The sequence below is a fragment of the Caretta caretta genome, chromosome 13, assembly GCF_965140235.1.
Source record: "Caretta caretta isolate rCarCar2 chromosome 13, rCarCar1.hap1, whole genome shotgun sequence".
Classification (NCBI taxonomy): Eukaryota; Metazoa; Chordata; order Testudines; family Cheloniidae; genus Caretta; species Caretta caretta.
The window spans coordinates 35,935,174-35,956,572 of record NC_134218.1 but is presented as its reverse complement, the minus strand read 5'-3'; the positions used below and the strand labels follow the sequence as shown (position 1 = coordinate 35,956,572).

At 44.4% G+C, this 21,399-nt stretch overlaps 2 pseudogenes; one reads left to right on the top strand and one right to left on the bottom strand.

Moving 5' to 3' along the window:
* LOC125629470 (olfactory receptor 14A16-like) lies at window positions 1-974 on the top strand (annotated as a pseudogene).
* Window positions 975-19,135: 18,161 nt separating this feature from the next.
* LOC125629469 (olfactory receptor 4M1-like) lies at window positions 19,136-19,715 on the bottom strand (annotated as a pseudogene).
* Between the last annotated feature and the right edge of the window lie 1,684 nt (window positions 19,716-21,399).

Sequence of the window (21,399 nt, the reverse complement as noted above, 5' to 3'; positions counted from 1 at the left end):
CACAATGAACTGAGAAAGAAAATGTCCAACCAAACCATCCTGACCGAGTTCCTTCTCCTGGGATTCTCTGATGTTCAGGAGCTGCAGATTTTGCACTTTGTGGTGTTTCTGCTGATTTACCTGGCAGCCCTGATGGGGAATCTTCTCATTCTCATGGTTGTAGCCCTGAACCACCACCTTCACACCCCCATGTACTTCTTCCTGATGAATCTGTCTATCCTAGACCTTGGCTCCATCTCTGTCACCATCCCCAAATCCATGGCCAATTCCTTCACAAACACCAGGGTGATTTCTTATCCTGGATGTGTCGCCCAAGTGTTTCTCTTTTTCCTCTTCACTGCAGCTGATTTTGCCTTACTCACTATCATGGCATATGACAGATATGTCGCCATCTGCCAACCACTGCACTACGAGAGCATAATGAACAGGGGAGCTTGTGTCCAAATGGCAGCCAGTGCCTGGATTACTGGTATTGTCTACACTTCACTGCACACTGGGAACACCTTCAGGTTACACTTCTGCCAGTCCAATGTCATCAACCAGTTCTTCTGTGAAATCCCGCAGCTACTCAAGCTCGCCTGCTCTGACTCATACCTCAGTGAAATTGGGCTTCTTGCCTTTAGTGTGTTTTTAAGTTTAAACCGCTTTTTGTTTTTATAATTGTGTCTTATGTTCAGATCTTCAAAACCGTGCTGAGAATCCCCTCTGAGCAGGGCCGGCATAAAGCCTTCTCCACCTGCCTCCCTCACCTCACTGTGGTCTCTTTGTTACTTTCCACTGGCTTCTTTGCCTACCTGAAATCCACCTCCAACTCAGCATCAGGGCTGGATCTCATGGTGGCTGTTCTCTATTCTGTGGTGCCTCCAGTGATGAATCCAATCATCTACAGCATGAGGAATACGGAGATCAAAGCTGCATTAAAGAAACTGATTGTGTGGAGGTTATTCACCAACAAAAAAATTGTCCGTCATTGATCCTTGGCTGTGATTTCATTCTGGGCTTCTTTATAGTAATAATCAATTGCTTCCTTGAGAAATAAGGTGCAATCTGTTTATGATGTCATAAAATCTGCACTAATTCCATGGAAGTCAAATGAGTAAGTTTAGGATTACACCATGTACATAATATCAGAATCTATATGTCTATCCATAAATCTACATAGACACGTATCTATCTGTCTTGGGGATTTATACTGTGACCATCACCATGCTGCACAGAATATCTATAGCTATTGCTAACTCACTAGTGGGCTTTGTGATGTCTCTTCCTCTTCTCTCTTTTTGGGATGAAAACTCTGCTTGGGTATGAGAGGTTTGGCTTGTGTGTTTGCTTGATTTTTTTCTTTTTCATGTTGCTGATTCATTGGTTGACTTGTTTCTTTGTTCAAAGTGGCTTTTTGGGGTAGGAATTTGCAGGGTGGATCATGTTGGATGAAATGGGGGTATGTTACATGGGGGGGGGGGAGGAAGCTCCCTTTTATGGACACCCAGCCAGCCAGTTAGCTATAGAATCCCTCTTGGTAGCTGTTCTCGACTTGCTTTACCTGTAAAGAGTTAAAAAGTCTGACTGCATGCATAGGTAAAGGGAAGGGAGAGGGAACCTGACCAAAAGAGCCAATGGGAGGACTAGAACGTTTTAAAATTGGGAAAAAAAACCTTTCCCTTTGTCTGTCTATTGTTGTTCTCTGGAGAGAGGAGACACATAGCAGCAATGTTATAAGAAGCTTTAAGCCAGGTATGGAAAATCATCAGATCATACCTAGAACTACTTATTTGAACCCCAGATATGTAAGTAAATCAGGGAATGTCTAGGAAGACGTGATTAGAATTATTTCTTTTATTTCTTATTGATTTGTGGACTTGTCATAAATATAAAGGGATAAATTTCAACCAGTATGTTCCACCCTGCAAAACCACCTTCCTCTATACAATACTATAAAATCCCTGAGGCTGGCACCTGACCCAAAGGACCAATAAGGGGACAAGATACTTTCAAATCTCGGAGGGGGGAAGGCTTTTTTGTTTGTGCTCTTTGTTTACACGGTTATTCTCTCTTGCAACTGAGAGAGGCCAGACATAAATCCATCTTCTCCAACCCATCCTAATCCAAGTCTCCAATATTGCAACCAGTATAAGTAAGCCAGGCAAGGCGGATCAGTTTATCTTTTGTTTTATGTGAATTTTCCCTGTGTTAAGAGGGAGGTTTGTTCCTGTTTTCTGTAAACTTTAAGGTTTTGCCCAGAGGGGGATCCTCTGTGTTTTGAATCTGAATACCCTGTAAAGTATTTTCCAACCTGATTTTACAGAGATGATTTTTACCTTTCTTTTTTTTAAATAAAATCCTTCTTTTAAGAACCTGACTGATTTTTCCATTGTTCCAAGACCCAGGGGTTTGGGTCTTTGATCATTTTGTAACCAATTGGTTAGGATATTATTCTCAACTCTCCCCAGGAAAGGGGGTGTAGGGCTTGGGGGGATATTCTGGGGGAAGATGTCTCCAAGTGGGCTCTTCCCTGATTCCCTGTTAAATCTCTTGGTGGTGGCAGCATACCAGGTTTTAACCTAAGCTGGTCGCAATAAGCTTTGGGGGCTTTCATGCAGGTCCCCACATCTGTACCCCAGAGTTCAGAGTGGGGAAGGAACCCTGACAGACTCCTCTGTGCTAAGCCCAAATGCTTTAGTTTTGCTTGTAACCTTTAAGCTGAATCTCAAGAGAGCGAACTTGAGGCTTAAATTTTGTAATTGTTTTTTTTAAGATCTAGCAAAAAGCCTAAGTTCCAGATGTATTTTCTTTCTTTTTGTTTTTAATAAAATTAACCTTTTTTAAGAACAGGATTGGATTTTTTGTGTCCTAAGAGGTTTGGGCATATGTTGTTTAAATTGGTGGCAACAGCTGATTTCCTTTGTTTTTCTTTCTCAGCTCTTCCCCGGAGCGGGGGTGAAAGGGGTTGATGGTACCCCACAGGAAGGAATTCCCAAGTGCTCCTTCCTGGATTCTCAAAATGGGGGATGGGGGATTGAACTTGGGTGGTGGCAGCATCTACCCATCCAAGGTCAGAGAAAAGCTGTAACCTTGGGAAGTTTCATACTAGCCTGGAGTGGCCAGTATTAATTTTTAGAATCCTTTTGGGCCCCCACCTTCTGCACTCAAAGTGACAGAGTGGGAAATCAGCCTTGACAGGGGGTATCAGTTCATTTTGTCACTTATTCAAGGTGTCAATGTCATAATCTCTTTGAAGGGGTTTTCTGAGAGACATGAAGCTTCTCTTTCCCAAATGATAAAGAATTGAAAAAAAAGTTTTTTCAGGTGTCTGAATATCTGAGTTCCTGTTCAAATGATTATTTTAATTCTAATGGGATTTTCTTGTCTTATTTATGATGTGGTGGGGCATGTAGAGCCTTATATAGTTATATATATTATTATTTTTTATTTAAAAAAAATTACTTGCTGTGGTGGAGAAGTATTTTGGAAGGGAAAGCTATTGCAATGTTTCAAAAAGACAAACTGAGTCAGAGTAATAAAGCCAACTTTTTATCCTGCCAAACTACTGTAGTGATTGATCTAGAATTGCTCATATTTTCTCTTATGTTATGCTTTGTTCCTACAGTGGTAAATAAATCATACTTTGTATGGTGAAGGTTGGCTAGTCACTCAACTTACTACGGGTCACAACTCCTGTGGGAAGAACTGCAGGTACCAAACATGGTTGGAGAACTCATTTGTTGGTGCACAAGTTGCTAGAGCCTGGGACCCAGCTGGAGAGTGGGAGAATCACATGATTCCACCCTAAGAGAGGGACAGGCACAAAGCTGAGACATGAGGTTTTCCACTAAGAGACCAGACCAAGGAGAAGAGGTTCAGCTACCCTTGTAACCATAATAACTGAGATATAGTCATTCACTTCAAAGGTGTATTTGGCCAATTATCTCTCATCCACACAAGGATCCAAATGTGTCTAGATCACAGAAGTTGGCTGTTGTCATTATTTATTATTATTAATTTATGATTATTATTAAACCATGTTTGTGCATGGTTGTGTATATTACATATACAATAGATAAAAGAAGAGCATGTGGATAGATAGATAGATCATGAATAATCAATGTCAATTTATTTTGCCTCTTTTTCTGTCTATGACTCTTGATTTCCAAATCATGATTTTCCTCAGAGTATGTATTATTCATTGTTATTTCTGTGAAGATTTCTTACTCCGTAGCTTTTTAACAAGAATTTCATCGCATGCATTGTCTGTGAGCTTTGAGCCATTTTGACTAGATATATTTTAATGTGCTCTGTTTCTTTTGCCTTATTGGATACATTGGATTATTATAATAGGAATTTTCTTAAAAACAAAAGGAGTACTTGTGGCACCTTAGAGACTAACAAATTTATTAACAAAGGAACAACTCCTCATATGGTGTAAAGCATCATTGCTTCTTGTCCAAACACTCAGTGATTATGAATTTAAAACTCAATTCCTTTGAATATTCTGAACCAAGACACTGATCTGGAAAAACAATTAAGCCAGAAGTCCCATTAAAGTTTTACAGCTGATTAATGCTTAAGTGCTTTCACTCCCCCCTTTGCATTGGGGGGGGGAAGGATGTGATTTTCAGCTGGACCTACAGCAATTAGTCATCCAACTCTTATTGACTTTCGGTGACAGTTGAACACTCAAATCCCTTGGGCCCCATTTGTAAAAATCCTATCCCAATTGGTTCAAATTCACTGTTACCATGCATTTGACTAGGAGGGTGGTGAAGCACTGGAATGGGTTACCTAGGGAGAATCATAGAATATCAGGGTTGGAAGGGACCTCAGGAGGTCATCTAGTCCAACCCCCTGCTCAAAGTAGGACCGATCCCCAATTAAATCATCCCAGCCAGGGCTTTGTCAAGCTTGACCTTAAAAATATCTAAGGAAGGAGATTCCACCACCTCCCTAGGTAACGCATTCCAGTGATTCACCACTCTCCTAGTGAAAAAGTTTTTCCTAATATCCTAATCTCCCCCACTTCAACTTGAGACCATTACTCCTTGTTCTGTCATCTGCTACCACTGAGAACAGTCTAGAGCCATCCTCTTTGGAACCCCCTTTCAGGTAGTTGAAAGCAGCTATCAAATCACCCCTCATTCTTCTCTTCCGTAGACTAAACATCCCCAGTTCCCTCAGCCTCTCCTCATAAGTCATGTGTTCCAGTCCCCTAATCATTTTTGTTGCCCTCCACTGGACTCTTTCCAATTTTTCCACATCCTTCTTGTAGTGTGGGGCCCAAAACTGGACACAGTACTCCAGATGAGGCCTCACCAATGTCGAATAGAGGGGAACGATCACATCCCTCGATCTTCTGGCAATGCCCCTACTTATACATCCCAAAATGCCATTGGCCTTCTTGGCAACAAGGGCACACTGTTGACTCATATCCAGCTTCTCGTCCACTGTAACCCCTAGGCCCTTTTCTGCAGAACTGCTGCCGAGCCATTCGGTCCCTAGTCTGTAGCGGTGCATTGGATTCTTCCATCCTAAGTGCAGGACTCTGCGCTTGTCCTTGTTGATCCTCATCAGATTTCTTTTGGACCAATCCTCCAATTTGTCTAGGTCCCTCTGTATCCTATCCCTACCCTCCAGCGAATCTACCTCTCCTCCCAGGTTAGTCTCATCTGCAAACTTGCTGAGGGTGAAATCCACACCATCCTCCAGATCATTTATGAAGATATTGAACAAAACCGGCCCCAGGACCGGTCCTTGAGGCACTCCACTTGATACCGGTTGCCAACTAGACATGGAGCCATTGATCACTACCCGTTGAGCCTGACAATCTAGCCAACTTTCTATCCACCTTATAGTCCATTCATCCAGCCCATACTTCTTTAACTTGCTGGCAAGAATACTGTGGGAGACAGTGTCAAAAGCTATGCTAAAGTCAAGGAACACCACGTCCACTGCTTTCCCTTCATCCACAGAACCAGTTATCTCATCATAGAAGGCAATTAGATTAGTCAGGCATGACTTGCCCTTGGTGAATCCATGCTGACTGTTCCGGATCACTTTCCTCTCCTCTAAGTGCTTCAGAATTGATTCCTTGAGGACCTGCTCCATGATTTTTCCAGGGACTGCGGTGAGGCTGACTGGCCTGTAGTTCCCAGGATCCTCCTTCTTCCCTTTTTTAAAGATGGGCACTACATTAGCCTTTTTCCACTCGTCCGGGACTTCCCCTGATCGCCATTGTCAAGGTTCCTCCCCCACTCTGAACTCTAGGGTACAGATGTGGGGACCTGCATGAAAAACCTCCTAAGCTTATCTTTACCAGCTTAGGTCAAAAACTTCCCCAAGGTACAAAATATTACACCCGTTATCCTTGGAATGGCCGCTACCACCACCAAACTAATACTGGTTACTGGGGAAGAGCTGTTTGGACGCGTCTTTCCCCCCAAAATACTTCCCAAAACCTTGCACCCCACTTCCTGGACAAGGTTTGGTAAAAAGCCTCACCAATTTGCCTAGGTGACTACAGACCCAGACCCTTGGATCTTAAGAACAATGAACAATCCTCCCAACACTTGCACCCCCCCTTTCCTGGGAAATGTTGGATAAAAAGCCTCACCAATTTGCATAGGTGACCACAGACCCAAACCCTTGGATCTGAGAACAATGAAAAAGCATTCAGTTTTTACAAGAAGACTTTTAATAAAAAATAGAAGTAAATAGAAATAAAGAAATCCCCCCTGTAAAATCAGGATGGTAGATATCTTACAGGGTAATTAGATTCAAAAACATAGAGAACCCCTCTAGGCAAAACCTTAAGTTACAAAAAAGATACACAGACAGAAATAGTTATTCTATTCAGCACAATTCTTTTCTCAGCCATTTAAAGAAATCATAATCTAACACATACCTAGCTAGATTACTTACTAAAAGTTCTAAGACTCCATTCCTGTTCTGTCCCTGGCAAGAAGCACACAGACAGACCCAAACCCTTTGTTTGTCTCCCTCCTCCCAGCTTTTGAAAGTATCTTGTCTCCTCATTGGTCATTTTGGTCAGGTGCCAGCGAGGTTACCTTTAGCTTCTTAACCCTTTACAGGTGAGAGGAGCTTTCCCCTGGCCAGGAGGGATTTCAAAGGGTTTTACCCTTCCCTTTATATTTATGACACGCCCCCCAAATCTCAGCTAGGGTGAAACACTGGCTGGGATTTCTTCCTGGAGCTCTAGGAAAAACAGAGTTAATAAGACACATGCATCTCTAAATATACTACCAAGTACATAAAGACTAGCAATATTTTCCACATCTCAAGGACGATTTTAACCAGTTGATTCTGGGAAACTTTCACGGGAGAGTGCATCAGCCACTTTGTTAGAAGCTCCTGAGATGTGTTGGACGTCGAAATCAAAATCTTGGAGAGCTAAACTCCACCGAAGAAGTTTTTTGTTAGTTTCCTTGACGGTGTGAAGCCACTTCAGTGCAGCATGGTCGGTTTGCAGGTGGAAACGCCGTCCCCAAACATATGGGCGTAGCTTTTCCAGAGCGTAGACAATGGCATAACATTCTTTTTCAGTGACTGACCAGTTGCTTTCCCTCTCAGACAGTTTTTTGCTGAGAAACACTACAGGGTGGAATTCTTGATCAGGTCCTTTCTGCATTAAAACTGCTCCCACACCACGCTCGGATGCATCTGTGGTTACTAGGAACGGTTTGTCAAAGTCTGGGGCCCTTAGTACAGGGTCAGACATGAGTGTCGCTTTAAGCTTGTTAAAGGCCTTCTGACACTTTCCGGTCCACTGAACAGCATTTGGCTGTTTCTTTTTGGTTAGGTCTGTCAGTGGGGCAGCGATTTGGCTGTAGTGCGGTACAAATCGTCTGTAATAACCGGCCAAGCCTAAGAAGGATTGAACCTGTTTCTTTGACTTTGGGACAGGCCACTTTTGGATAGCATCCACTTTGGCCTGTAGGGGGCTGATAGTTCCTTGACCCACCTGGTGTCCAAGGTAAGTCACTCTGTTTAGGCCTATTTGACACTTCTTAGCCTTAACAGTTAGTCCTGCCTCCCTTATGCGCTTAAGGACTTTTTGTAGATGTTCCAGGTGGTCTGCCCAGGAATCCGAAAATATGGCCACATCGTCAAGGTAGGCGACTGCATATTCTCCTAATCCCGCTAGGAGACCATCTACAAGTCTTTGGAAAAGGCGGGTGCATTTCGCAGCCCGAAAGGGAGTACATTAAATTCATACAGCCCGAGATGTGTGATGAAGGCTGACCTTTCCTTGGCAGATTCGTCTAGCGGTACCTGCCAGTACCCCTTGGTTAAGTCCAAGGTAGAGATGAACTGGGCCCGTCCCAGTTTCTCTAATAGTTCATCTGTGCGTGGCATGGGATAGTTGTCTGGGCGAGTTACAGCATTTATCTTACGGTAGTCCACGCAAAAACGTATTTCCCCATCTGGTTTGGGAACTAGAACCACTGGAGATGCCCATGCACTTTCAGAGGGGCGGATTACACCCATCTGTAACATATCCTGGATCTCCCGTTCTATAGCAGTTTTAGCTTGAGGAGACACCCGGTAAGGTTGAACCCTAATTGGGTGAGCATTACCTGTGTCAATGGAGTGGTATGCCCGTTCAGTCAGTCCTGAGGTGGCTGAGAACGTTGGCGCATAGCTAGTGCACAGCTCCTGGATCTGCTGTCGCTGCATACGCCCAAGGGTCATGGAGAGGTTCACCTCTTCCACACCACCAGCACATTTCCCTTCGTAGTAAACACCTTCAGGCCACTCAGCGTCGTCTCCTCCCTGGGCTGTAAACTGACAAACCTTTAATTCTCTGGAATAAAAGGGCTTTAGAGAATTAATATGGTACACCTTAGGCTTTCGGTTGGAGGTGGGGAATGCTATGAGATAATTAACAGCTCCCAGGCGCTCCTGGACCGTGAATGGCCCTTCCCACGATGCTTCCATTTTATGGGCCTGGAGCGCCTTTAAGACCATGACCTGGTCTCCTACTTTGAAGGAACGCTCTCTGGCATGTTTATTATACCAGGCTTTTTGCTCTTTTTGAGCATCCTGTAAGTTTTCTCTAGCAAGGGCTAAAGAGGTTCGGAGGATGTTCTGTAGGTTGGTTACAAAGTCCAGAATGTTAGTTCCTGGAGAAGGTGTAAATCCCTCCCATTGCTGCTTCACCAACTGCAATGGCCCCTTAACCTCACGGCCATATACAAGTTCAAATGGGGAAAACCCTAAACTGGGATGTGGTACAGCTCTGTAGGCAAAGAGCAACTGCTGCAACACTAGGTCCCAATCATTGGAGTGCTCATTTACAAATTTACGTATCATGGCCCCCAAAGTTCCATTAAACTTCTCCACCATGCCATTTGTTTGATGGTGGTAAGGAGTGGCAACCAAGTGATTTACCCCATGAGCTTCCCAAAGGTTTTCCATAGTTCCTGCCAGGAAATTAGTCCCTGCATCTGTGAGGATGTCGGAGGGCCAACCTACCCTGGCAAAAATGTCTGCTAGTGCCTGGCACACACTTTTAGCCCTGGTGTTGCTTAGAGCTACTGCTTCTGGCCATCGGGTGGCAAAATCCATGAAAGTCAGGATGTACTGCTTTCCTCTGGGTGTCTTTTTCGGAAAAGGACCCAGAATATCCACAGCTACTCGCTGAAATGGAACTTCAATGATGGGGAGGGGTTGTAGAGGGGCTTTGACCTGGTCTTGGGGTTTTCCCACTCTTTGGCACACCTCACAAGACTGGACATAGGTAGAAACATCCTTGCCCATTCCCTCCCAGTGGAATGACCCCCCCAAACGGTCTTTGGTCCTGTTCACCCCAGCATGGCCACTAGGGTGATCATGGGCTAAGCTCAAGAGCGTGGCCCGGTATTTAGTTGGAACTACCAACTGTCTCTGAGGATGCCAGTCTTCCTGGTGTCCACCAGAAAGAGTTTCCTTGTATAAAAGTCCTCTTTCTATAACAAACCTGGATCGATTAGAAGAGCTGAGAGGCGGTGGGTTGCTCCGTGCCGCCGTCCAAGCTCTCTGGAGGCTTTCATCTGCTTCCTGTTCGGTCTGGAACTCTTCCCTTGATGCTGGAGACATCAGTTCCTCATGGGATTGTGGACCTAGGCTTGGTCCCTCTGGAAGCGATATAGGGGATGGAGCTGTTTCTGTTGACTGTGAACCGCTCTCCGCTGGTGCACTATGTTGGGATTCAGGCTCCGGCTGAGCCTCTTGTGTAGGGTTATCGGCTGCTGCCAGTTCAGGTTCAGTGGGGCCCTCTGGTGTTGAGGTTGCAAGTACTGGATTCAGTGCTGGCACGGGGTCTGGTGTTGTTTGTTTGGCTGGTTCCGGTTCTGGGACTGGTTCCGTCTGGGTCTCTGGGACTGGATCCACTACTGCTGTTGCAGACATTGGTCTGGGGTCCAGGTCCATCACCTCTGACTGGGTCCTGATAGAAGTTTCCGGAACAGAGCTAGGCCTCACGGCTTGTTTAGCCTGGCTGCGGGTGACCATTCCCACCCTCTTGGCCTGCTTCACATGATTGGCCAAGTCTTCCCCCAACAGCATGGGGATGGGATAATCATCATAGACTGCAAAAGTCCACATTCCTGACCAGCCCTTGTACTGGACAGGCAACTTGGCTGTAGGCAAATTGAAAGAGTTGGACTTGAAGGGTTGAATCGTCACTTGGATCTCTGGGTTGATTAAATTGGGGTCCACTAAGGAAGCATGGATAGCTGACACTTGTGCTCCGGTGTCCCTCCACGCGGTGACCTTCTTCCCGCCCACACTCACAGTTTCCCTCCGCTCCAAGGGTATCTGGGAGGTATCTGGGCCTGTGGACCTCTGGTGTGATTCTGGTGCAATGAACTGTAATCTGTTGGGGTTCTTGGGGCAGTTGGCCTTTACATGCCCCAGCTCGTTACATTTAAAACATCGTCCAGCTGATGGGTCACTGGGGCGAGGAGGGTTGCTGGAGAACGGGGTGGTGGGACGATAAGGGGTCTGGAGGGTTCTTTGGGAGGTAGGTGGGGCTTTGGGCGGCCCCCGGTAATAGGGTGTGGTCTGGGGTGGTCCTTTCTGGTCTCCGCTCCAACTGCGACCAGTTTTCTTCTTCTCTGCCATCTCCACCCATCTGGCTCCAATCTCTCCTGCCTCAATTACAGTTTTGGGTTTCCCATCTAGGATGTATCTTTCTATTTCCTCAGGAACACCCTCTAAGAATTGTTCCATTTGCATTAGGAAGGGCAAATTTACTGGAGATTCAACACTTGCTCCTGATATCCAGGCATCCCAATGTTTCACAATGTGGTAGGCATGTCGGGTAAATGACATGTCTGGTTTCCACCTTAGGGCTCTGAACCTCCGACGAGACTGCTCGGGTGTTATCCCCATTCTGACTCTCGCCTTGGATTTAAACAGTTCATACTTGTTCATGTGTTCTTTAGGCATTTCAGCTGCCACCTCAGCTAAGGGTCCACTGAGCTGCGGCCTCAGCTCTACCATGTATTGGTCAGTAGAGATGTTGTACCCAAGGCAGGCCCTTTCAAAGTTTTCTAAGAAGGCCTCAGTATCATCACCTGCCTTGTAGGTGGGGAACTTTCTGGGATGGGAAGTGGTACCTGGAGAAGGATTGCTAGGGTTTGTTGGTATATTCTGCTGGGCCTTTATCCTCTCCACCTCCTCCACATGCTTCCTCTCTTTTTCCTTCTCCTCCTCCACATGCTTCCTCTCTTTTTCCTTCTCCTCCTCCACATGCTTCCTTGCCTCCATTTCCCTCTTGTGGGCAGCCTCCTGTACCTCCTTCTCCAGCCGCATGAGTTCTATCTGTCTTTCATGTTCCCTTTGTCTTTCCTCAGCCTGAAATTTGGCTAATTCCAGCTGTAGTTGAGCTGAGGATTTGGTCATTCTAACCTCTCTGTTTTTAACTAACTTTACACCTGAGGTTTAGAAATAAACAAACAAAACTTGGCTGTAAAATTTTGCTGTGCTGCAATAGAATACCTATTCTCTGATAGTGATTGTCAGCCTACAGAAAAAGACAATTCCCTTGTCTCTGCTCTGGGCCCAAATTAAAGCAAAAAACCTCCAACTACTTGGAAACCTGCTTACCCAGCCCAAAGAAAAAGCAAATGGGTAGAACACACACCCCCTATTTACTTTTAGGAAGAAAAGAAAAAAAAACCTCTGGATTGGAAGATTTCCCTGCAGGAGTTAAGTACCCTGCCTCCAGGCAAAAAAAACCTGCAATTCACAAGATAATCCCCTTTTGTCTCTGCTTGGCCACAAAGCAGAGAGAAACCAAGCTGCTTTCAGTTTCAAAGCTGCTTTCTGGACTTTCTTTCCAAAGAAAAAAAAATTTCCTTTTTAAAATCTGTATTTCTAGTTCAAAAAATCTCAACTGGATCTCAAATGATTTCAGGTTAATCCCACCACTGTGCCACCATGTCAAGGTTCCTCCCCCACTCTGAACTCTAGGGTACAGATGTGGGGACCTGCATGAAAAACCTCCTAAGCTTATCTTTACCAGCTTAGGTCAAAAACTTCCCCAAGGTACAAAATATTACACCCGTTATCCTTGGAATGGCCGCTACCACCACCAAACTAATACTGGTTACTGGGGAAGAGCTGTTTGGACGCGTCTTTCCCCCCAAAATACTTCCCAAAACCTTGCACCCCACTTCCTGGACAAGGTTTGGTAAAAAGCCTCACCAATTTGCCTAGGTGACTACAGACCCAGACCCTTGGATCTTAAGAACAATGAACAATCCTCCCAACACTTGCACCCCCCCTTTCCTGGGAAATGTTGGATAAAAAGCCTCACCAATTTGCATAGGTGACCACAGACCCAAACCCTTGGATCTGAGAACAATGAAAAAGCATTCAGTTTTTACAAGAAGACTTTTAATAAAAAATAGAAGTAAATAGAAATAAAGAAATCCCCCCTGTAAAATCAGGATGGTAGATATCTTACAGGGTAATTAGATTCAAAAACATAGAGAACCCCTCTAGGCAAAACCTTAAGTTACAAAAAAGATACACAGACAGAAATAGTTATTCTATTCAGCACAATTCTTTTCTCAGCCATTTAAAGAAATCATAATCTAACACATACCTAGCTAGATTACTTACTAAAAGTTCTAAGACTCCATTCCTGTTCTGTCCCTGGCAAGAAGCACACAGACAGACCCAAACCCTTTGTTTGTCTCCCTCCTCCCAGCTTTTGAAAGTATCTTGTCTCCTCATTGGTCATTTTGGTCAGGTGCCAGCGAGGTTACCTTTAGCTTCTTAACCCTTTACAGGTGAGAGGAGCTTTCCCCTGGCCAGGAGGGATTTCAAGGGTTTTACCCTTCCCTTTATATTTATGACAGCCATGCATTTTCAAAGATAATGGCCAATGGCTCTGCAATCACATCCGCCAACTCCTTTAGCACTTTCGGATGCAACGCATCCGGCCCCATGGACTTGTGCACGTCCAGCTTTTCTAAATAGTCCCGAACCACTTCTTTCTCCACAGAGGGCTGGTCACCTTCTCCCCATGCTGTGCTGCCCAGGGCACTAGTCTGGGAGCTGACCTTGTTCGTGAAGACAGAGGCAAAAAAAAGCATTGAGTACATTAGCTTTTTCCACATCCTCTCTCACTAGGTTGCCTCCCTCATTCAGTAAGAGGCCCATACTTTCCTTGACTTTCTTCCTGTTGCTAACATACCTGAAGAAACCCTTCTTGTTACTCTTAACATCTCTTGCTAGCTGCAACACCAGGTGTGATTTAGCCTTCCTGATTTCACTCCTGCATGCCCGAGCAATATTTTTATACTCATCCCTGGTCATTTGTCCAATCTTCCACTTCTTGTAAGCTTCTTTTTTGTATTTAAGATCAGCAAGGATTTCACTGTTAAGCCAAGGGAGGTGGTGGAATCTCCATCCTTTGAGTCTTTTAAGGCCTGGATGGGATGATTTAGTTGAGGTTGGTCCTGCTTTGATCAGGGGGTTGGTTTAGATGACCTCCTGAGGTCTCTTCCAACCCTAATCTTCTATGACTCTATGATAACCCACCACAATATTTGATTGGCAATAATTGTCCATTTTGATGGCTTCACAGTCTTCATGGAAAGAACATGATGTGACTGGCACTAGGAGACAGAACTACCCTCTCCCATTTCTGAGGTGGTCCCTTCGGATTAGGACTGGTCCTTGGTCTCTGCTGAGGCTGCTCACATAGGTTTGATTGGGTCCAGTTTGGATGGTTGGGATGTTTGTTGAGTACGCGCATGACATGTCCAAGGAGTTGAGTCACAACACCAATCTTTTTATTTGTATTTCTAGTTCTTCCTTTTTATTCCCCTTACCTCTTGCATTAAGAAACATGCATCTAAGGCCTTGTCTCACCACACGGTTTTGTCAACAAAAGTCAAGTTTCATCAATAAAACAGTGGAGGTGTACACACTACAATTAACCTTTGGCCAACTGCTTTGCTGACAAAATAAAACCACCTCAACAAGAGGTGTAGAGCTCTTGGGGGTAAAAGTTATATTGACAAAGTGCCATTATAGACACCATGCTTGGTTATGTTGCTGTTAATGGCCTCCAGGATGTGTCCCACAATGCCCATCTTGAGTGCTCTGGTGAGAAGTTTGAACTCTGCATCCCTGCACCCAGGTAAACAGACATCCGCCCCTTCCCCTTTAAAGGCCAAGGAATTTTTGAATTTCCAGTTCCTATTTTCTCAGTGTGGAGAGCTCACATTGCATCTTCCCAGCATGGAGCAAACGTTCTCCCGCTTGGAGCTCACCTGAGTTGTTGGATCTGCTGGCACTGTGGGCAGAGGAGGCTGTCCAGTCCCAGCTCTGCTCCAGCAGTAGAAACTTCAGTACCTACCGTCAGATTTTTCGTGGCTTGTTGGAGAAGGGTTACGAACAGGACCCACAGCAGTGCTGAGCTGCGATAGGCATACAATAAGGCAAAGGAGGCACACTGTCACTCTGGTGCTGTGCCAAAGAGCTGCCGTTTCTACAAGGCGCTGGACACTATCCTCAGCAATGACACCACCTCCACTGTCAAGAGCCCCAGGCATACTTTGGCAGGACTGGTGGTGGCAGACAGGAGACTCGACCCCAAGGACAAAGTTGTGGATGAGGAGGTTGAGTTGGAGGATGGTGCGGAGCACATGGCAGTGTCATCTAGTGGTGAGGTGAGTCAGGAACTCTTCCACTGCGGAGAGGTCTAGCCAGTACCAGAAGCCCGTCTCTGCCACACATGATGCAGGAGAGGAGAGCCCTGGTAAGTGATCTTTTTGAGTTGATGCTCCTCAGTGATATGAGGTAGAGCTGTCCTTTGTATATTGTAGAAGTGGGTGAAGGGATAGAAATGTATACGACTAGCTGTGTTTGCATGTGTTCCATATTCCCTTGTGAAGCTATGCAGTGCAGTGGAACAGTGTGTTAATGCACACTGAGATTTCATGGGAATCCTTTTGAGAGACCTCTAGGAAGCTTTCATGGAGGTACTTGCCAATCCTCTGCTGAAGATTCCTTGGCAGAGCTGCTCTGTTCCTTCCTTCACTGTAGAAAACTTTCCTGTGCCAATCAGCAATCACTTGTGCAGGGACCAAAGCAGCACACAGGGGAGCAATGTAGGGACTGGGTCTGAAGCTGCACACGTGCAGCAGATTCACCCTCAGAAGTACCCAGAAGTCACCTACTACAGGACAGGCCCAACAAGGAAAATAACAGAACACCACTGGCCACCACATACAGCCCCCAGCTAAAACCTCTCCAGTGCATCATCAGCGATCTACAACCTATCCTGGAAAATGATCCCCCACTCTCACAGGCCTTCGGAGGCAGGCCAATCCTCGCTTACAGACAAACCCCACCAATCTGAAGCAAATACCAGCAACTACACACTACACCACAGAAACAATAACCCAGGAACCAATCCCTGTAACAAACCTCATTCATAGAATCATAGAATATCAGGGTTGGAAGGGACCTCAGGAGGTCATCTAGTCCAACGCCCTACTCAAAGTAGGACCAATCCCCAATTTTTGCCCCAGATCCCAAATGGCCCCCTCAAGGATTGAACTCACAACCCTGGGTTTAGCAGGCCAATGCTCAAACCACTGAGCTATTCCACCCCCTCATTGCCTTCTCTGTCCCAACATCTACTCTAGCGACACCATCATCAGACCCAACCACACCAGCCACTCCATCAGGGGCTCATTCACCTGCACATCTACTAACGTGATATAAGCCATCATGTGCCAGCAATGCCCCTCTGCCATGTACATTGGCCAAACCAGATAGTCTCTACGTAAAAGGATAAATGGACACAAATCAGACATCAGGAATGGTAACACACAAAAGCCAGTAGGAGAACACTTCAATCTTCCCGGACACTCAACAACAGATTTAAAAGTAGCTGTTCTTCAACAAAATAACTTCAAAAACAGACTTCAAAGAGAAACTGCTGAGCTACAATTCTTTTGCAAACTTAACACCATCAATTTGGGCTTGAATAGGGACTGGGAGTGACTGGCTCACCTCAAAAGCAATTTTCCCTCTTTTGGTATTGACACCTCCTCATCAATTATTGGGAGTGGACAACATCCACCCTGATTAAATTGGAATTCAACATTGGTTCTCCACTTGTAAGGTAACTCCCTTCCCTGCCAATATATATTTATGCCTGTATCTGTAATTTTCACTCCGTGCATCTGAAGTGGGTTTTTTACCCACGAAAGCTTATGCTCAAATAAATCTGTTAGTCTTTAAGGTGCCACCGGACTCCTCTTTGTTTTTGTGAAATATAAATAAAGACAATAATTAACCATGCAGTCTTTAAGTGGCATGAATTTAGCAGTAGACAATTGACCCATGGCCAAAATTCCTTCCTTGTTTTAGCACAACTAATACAAGTGATGATCATCTCCTGAGTATTAATTATTCTTAACCAGGACTAGCACCATATTCAGATATAAAATAGAATGAGTTAATTTCTTCTCTCAGTTATAGTAGTGTAAACTCTGGAGTTACTCCATAGATAGTCCACAGATCTCCTATTGATACTACACATTCATTATATAGTTACTCCATAGAAAGTACGGAGTAAACCCATACACTCTGTAGAATGACTGCATTTAACCACAGGCTCCCTCCACAGCTACTGGAGACTTACTCATGCAAGTTACTGCATAGATGCTACAGATTTACTAATTACTCAACAGACTGTACATGGATTTCAATATATACTTGTCAAGGTTCCTTCCCCACTCTGAACTTTAGGGTACTGATGTGGGGACCTGCATGAAAACCTCCTAAGCTTATTTTTAACAGCTTAGGTTAAAACTTCCCCAAGGTACAAACTATTTTACCCTTTGCCTTTGGACTTCCACTGCCACCACCAAACATTTATCTGGGTTTATTGGGAAAACGTTGTTTGGAAACGTCTTTCCCCCCAAAATTCTCCCAACCCTTGCACCCCATGTCCTGGGGAAGGTTTGGTAAAAATCCTCACCAATTTGCATAGATGACCACAGACCCAAACCCTTGGATCTTAAGAACAATGAAAAAGCATTCAGTTTTCTTACAAGAAGATTTTTAATAGAAGTAAAAAAAAGAATCACCTCTGTAAAATCAGGATAGTAAATACCTTACAGGGTAATTAGATTCAAAACATAAAGAATCCCTCTAGGCAAAACCTTAAGTTATAAAAAAGACACACAGACAGGAATAGTCATTCTATTCAACACAGCTATTTTCTCAGCCATTTAAAGAAATCATAATCTAACACATACCTAGATAGATTACTTACAAAAAGTTCTAAGACTCCATTCCTGTTCTGTCCCTGGCAAAAGCACCACACAGACAGCCCCAGACCCTTTGTTTTTCTCCCTCCTCCCAGCTTTTGAAAGTATCTTGTCTCCACGTTGCTCATTTTGGTCAGGAGCCAGCGAAGTTACCTTTAGCTTCTTAACCCTCTACAGGTGAAAGGATTTTTCCTCTGGCCAGGAGGGATTTTAAAGGTGATTACCCTTCCCTTTATATTTATGACAATACTACAGAAATATTCCATAGATACTACAGATTTAGTATAAAGGTATTTAACAGTTTCAAGTTGTTCCATGTCTAGTTGGCACAATGGCTCCATATCTAGTTGGCAGCCGGTATCAAGTGGAGTGCCCTAAGGCTCGGTCCTCGGGCCGGTTTTGTTCAATATCTTCATTAATGATCTGGAGGATTCTGTGGATTGAACCCTCAGCAAGTTTGCAGATGACACTAAACTGGGAGGAGAGGTAGATACGCTGGAGGGTAGGGTTAGGATACAGAGGGCCCTCGACAAATTAGAGGATTGGACCAAAAGAAATCTGATGAGGTTCAACAAGGACAGAATCCTGCACTTAAGATGGAAAAATCCCAGGCACAGCTACAGCCTAGGGACCGAATGGCTAGGCAGCAGTTCTGCAGAAAAGGACCTAGGGGTTACAGTGGATGAGATGCTGGATATAAGTCAACAGTGTGCCCTTGTTGCCAAGAAGGCCAATGGCATTTTGGGATGTATAAGTAGGGGCATTGCCAGCAGATCGAGGGACATGATTGTTCCCCTCTTTTAGACATTGGTGAGGCCTCGTCTGGAGTACTGTGTGCAGTTTTGGGCCCCACACTACAAAATTGGGAAGAGTCCAGCGGAGGGCAACAAAAATGATTAGGGGACTGGAACACATGAGTTATGAGGAGAGGCTGAGGGAACTGGGATTGTTTAGTGTGCGGAAGAGAAGAATGAGGGGGGATTTGATAGCTGCTTTCAACTACCTGAAAGGGGGTTCCAAAGAGGATGGCTCTAGACTGTTCTCAGTGGTAGCAGATGACAGAACAAGGAGTAATGGTGTCAAGTTGCAGTGGGGGAGGTTTAGGTTGGATATTAGAAAAACCTTTTTCACGAGGAGGGTGGTGAAACACTGGAATGTGTTACCTAGGGAGGTGGTGGAATCTCCTTCCTTAGAAGTTTTTAAGGTCAGGCTTGACAAATCCCTGGCTGGGATGATTTAGTTGGGGATTGGTCCTGCTTTGAGCAGGGGGTTGGACTAGATGACCTCCTGAGGTCCCTTCCAACCCTGATATTCTATGATTCTATGCTCAATAGATACTACAGCAAAACTACAGAGTTTCTCCAATCCTGCACATAGAAAAATATTTTGCAGTCTGACACTTCTTTATTCTGGCTTCCATTTACTTCCCACACCTGGACTATGGAGTGCACGAAGCCCCCCACCCACGCAGCCCCCACCAGGGCACAGCAGACCACACTGCTCACAATGCTGGCATAGTGCAGGGGTTTACAAATGGCTACATAATGTTCATAGGCCATAATCATCAGCAGGAAGATCTCAGCTGCCCCCAGGAACTGGATGAAGAAGAACTGGGCTATGCAGCCCCCAGAGGAGATGGTCTTGCGGCGGGAGAAGAAGTCAGCCAGCATCTTTGGCGGGGAGGGGTGGTAACAGAGCAATAGCAGATGTCCAGAAGGCCATGTTGGCCAGCAGGAAGTACATGGGGGAGCCCAGGCGGGGGTCACTCCAGATGGTGAGGATGATGAGGACATTGCCTGGGAGAATGATTATGTAGAAGAGCAGGAAGAGGAAGAAGAGGAAGAGCTGGAGCTTGTGGGTCTAGGGTAGCCCCAACAGCATGAATTCCATCACCCGTGTGAAGTTCCCATGCTCCATCCCATCAGTGTGGATCCCTGTAGCACACACAGGATGGAGAGAGAGGAGGAGATTATAGTGGCCACCATGAATGAGCACTTCCACATACAATAGCACCATGCGCCAAGCCGAAACATGTGGGCCAGGCACGGAGGAGCCTCAATATGGGGAAGGGAGGAGAATGGAGCCTCCACTGAGTTAACTTACACACGCAGAGATAGACTCTGCTTGCAGGTGCTTGGCACCAGGTTCTACTGGGTTGCCCATATGCAGATCTGCAATATAGACGACCAGACTTAACTGAATGGACTGCTGCCAATTCACACACTGACTCCAACGGTGCTACTGCCAATTGACACTAGCTGGGGATCTGGCATTAAGTGTATAAATAGACTTCTGGAGATGGTGGTAGAACATATATACTCATGGTAGCATTCAGATTTTCACTTCAAATATGGAGTTTTGCACTGTGTGAAGAATATAGTGTAATCTCCTCAAATTCACAGCATGAAATTGACGAATAAAGACTGAATTTTCAGATTCTCTCATTTTCTAGACCAGCTTGTGAATCAATTGATTTACAAATTGGCCCCTTCTAAAATTTGAAATGTAGAGTGTGTTGATGTTTGGGGGGCACCCTCCAGCAAATTTTTTACTAATTTTTGAGATTAGCAAAATCATTCACCTTTGGTGCTTTTACTGTAGGTGACTTTTCAAGTTTCATAATCTGTCACTTTTAAGACTGAAAATTAGCCATCAAATCTCTCTCTCTCTCTCTTTTTTTTTTTTAGAGAGAGAATTGGGTTGTTTGTTTTTTTCAATATGGGAAGGGTTTTCTTTCCAATATTTTTTTTTAAAATTAGACTAGAAAACTGAAAACCAAAAATATTTCAAGTTTCTGATGTTTTTGTCTGGATTTTTTTTAACAGTTTTTGCCATTTTTTGGTTTGTTAGTGGCTATTTGTGTTTGAATTTTTTAAAAAGTTTTAATTGGCCAAAAAGAAAAAAAATCTTTTGTTTCTTGACAAAAACCTCAAGTTTTCACCCCCCCACCAAAAAAACCAAACAAAAACAACAAAAAACAAAAACAAACAAACAAAAAGAACAGAAAAAAGTCTGACCACCTGTAGTCATTTAAAATATGTATTTACAATGATATAGAATAACATTCTGTGCTGAAAGGAAGTTATTTATGTTTTAAAGCCAAGCACTTAAAATTTCAGAAATGCCAGAATGTAGGTTGCCCAAGTAACCACATTTCTTACTCATTTATTGATTCATAGATTCCAAGTCCAGAAGAGACCATTCTGATCATCCAGTCTGACCTCCGTGTAACACAGGCCACAGAATAGCCTCAAAATAATCCCTGTTTGAGCTAAAACATATCTTTCAGAAACCCTAAAAACCAAAAAAAAAAAATCTAATCTTAATTTTAAAATTTCCAGACATGGCGAATCCACCATGACTCTTGGTAAATTATTCCAGCAGTTAATTGCCCTAATTGTTAAAAAAACCCTACACCTTATTTCCAGGCTGAATTTGTCTAGTTTCAACTTCCAGCCATTGGATTGTGTTATCATAGCTTTGTCTGTGCGATTGAAGAGCCAATTGTGAAATATTTGTGCCCAGTGTAGGTACTTATAAGACTGAGATCAAGTTTTCCCTTGCCCTTCTCTTTATTAAACTAAACAGATTGAGCTCCTTA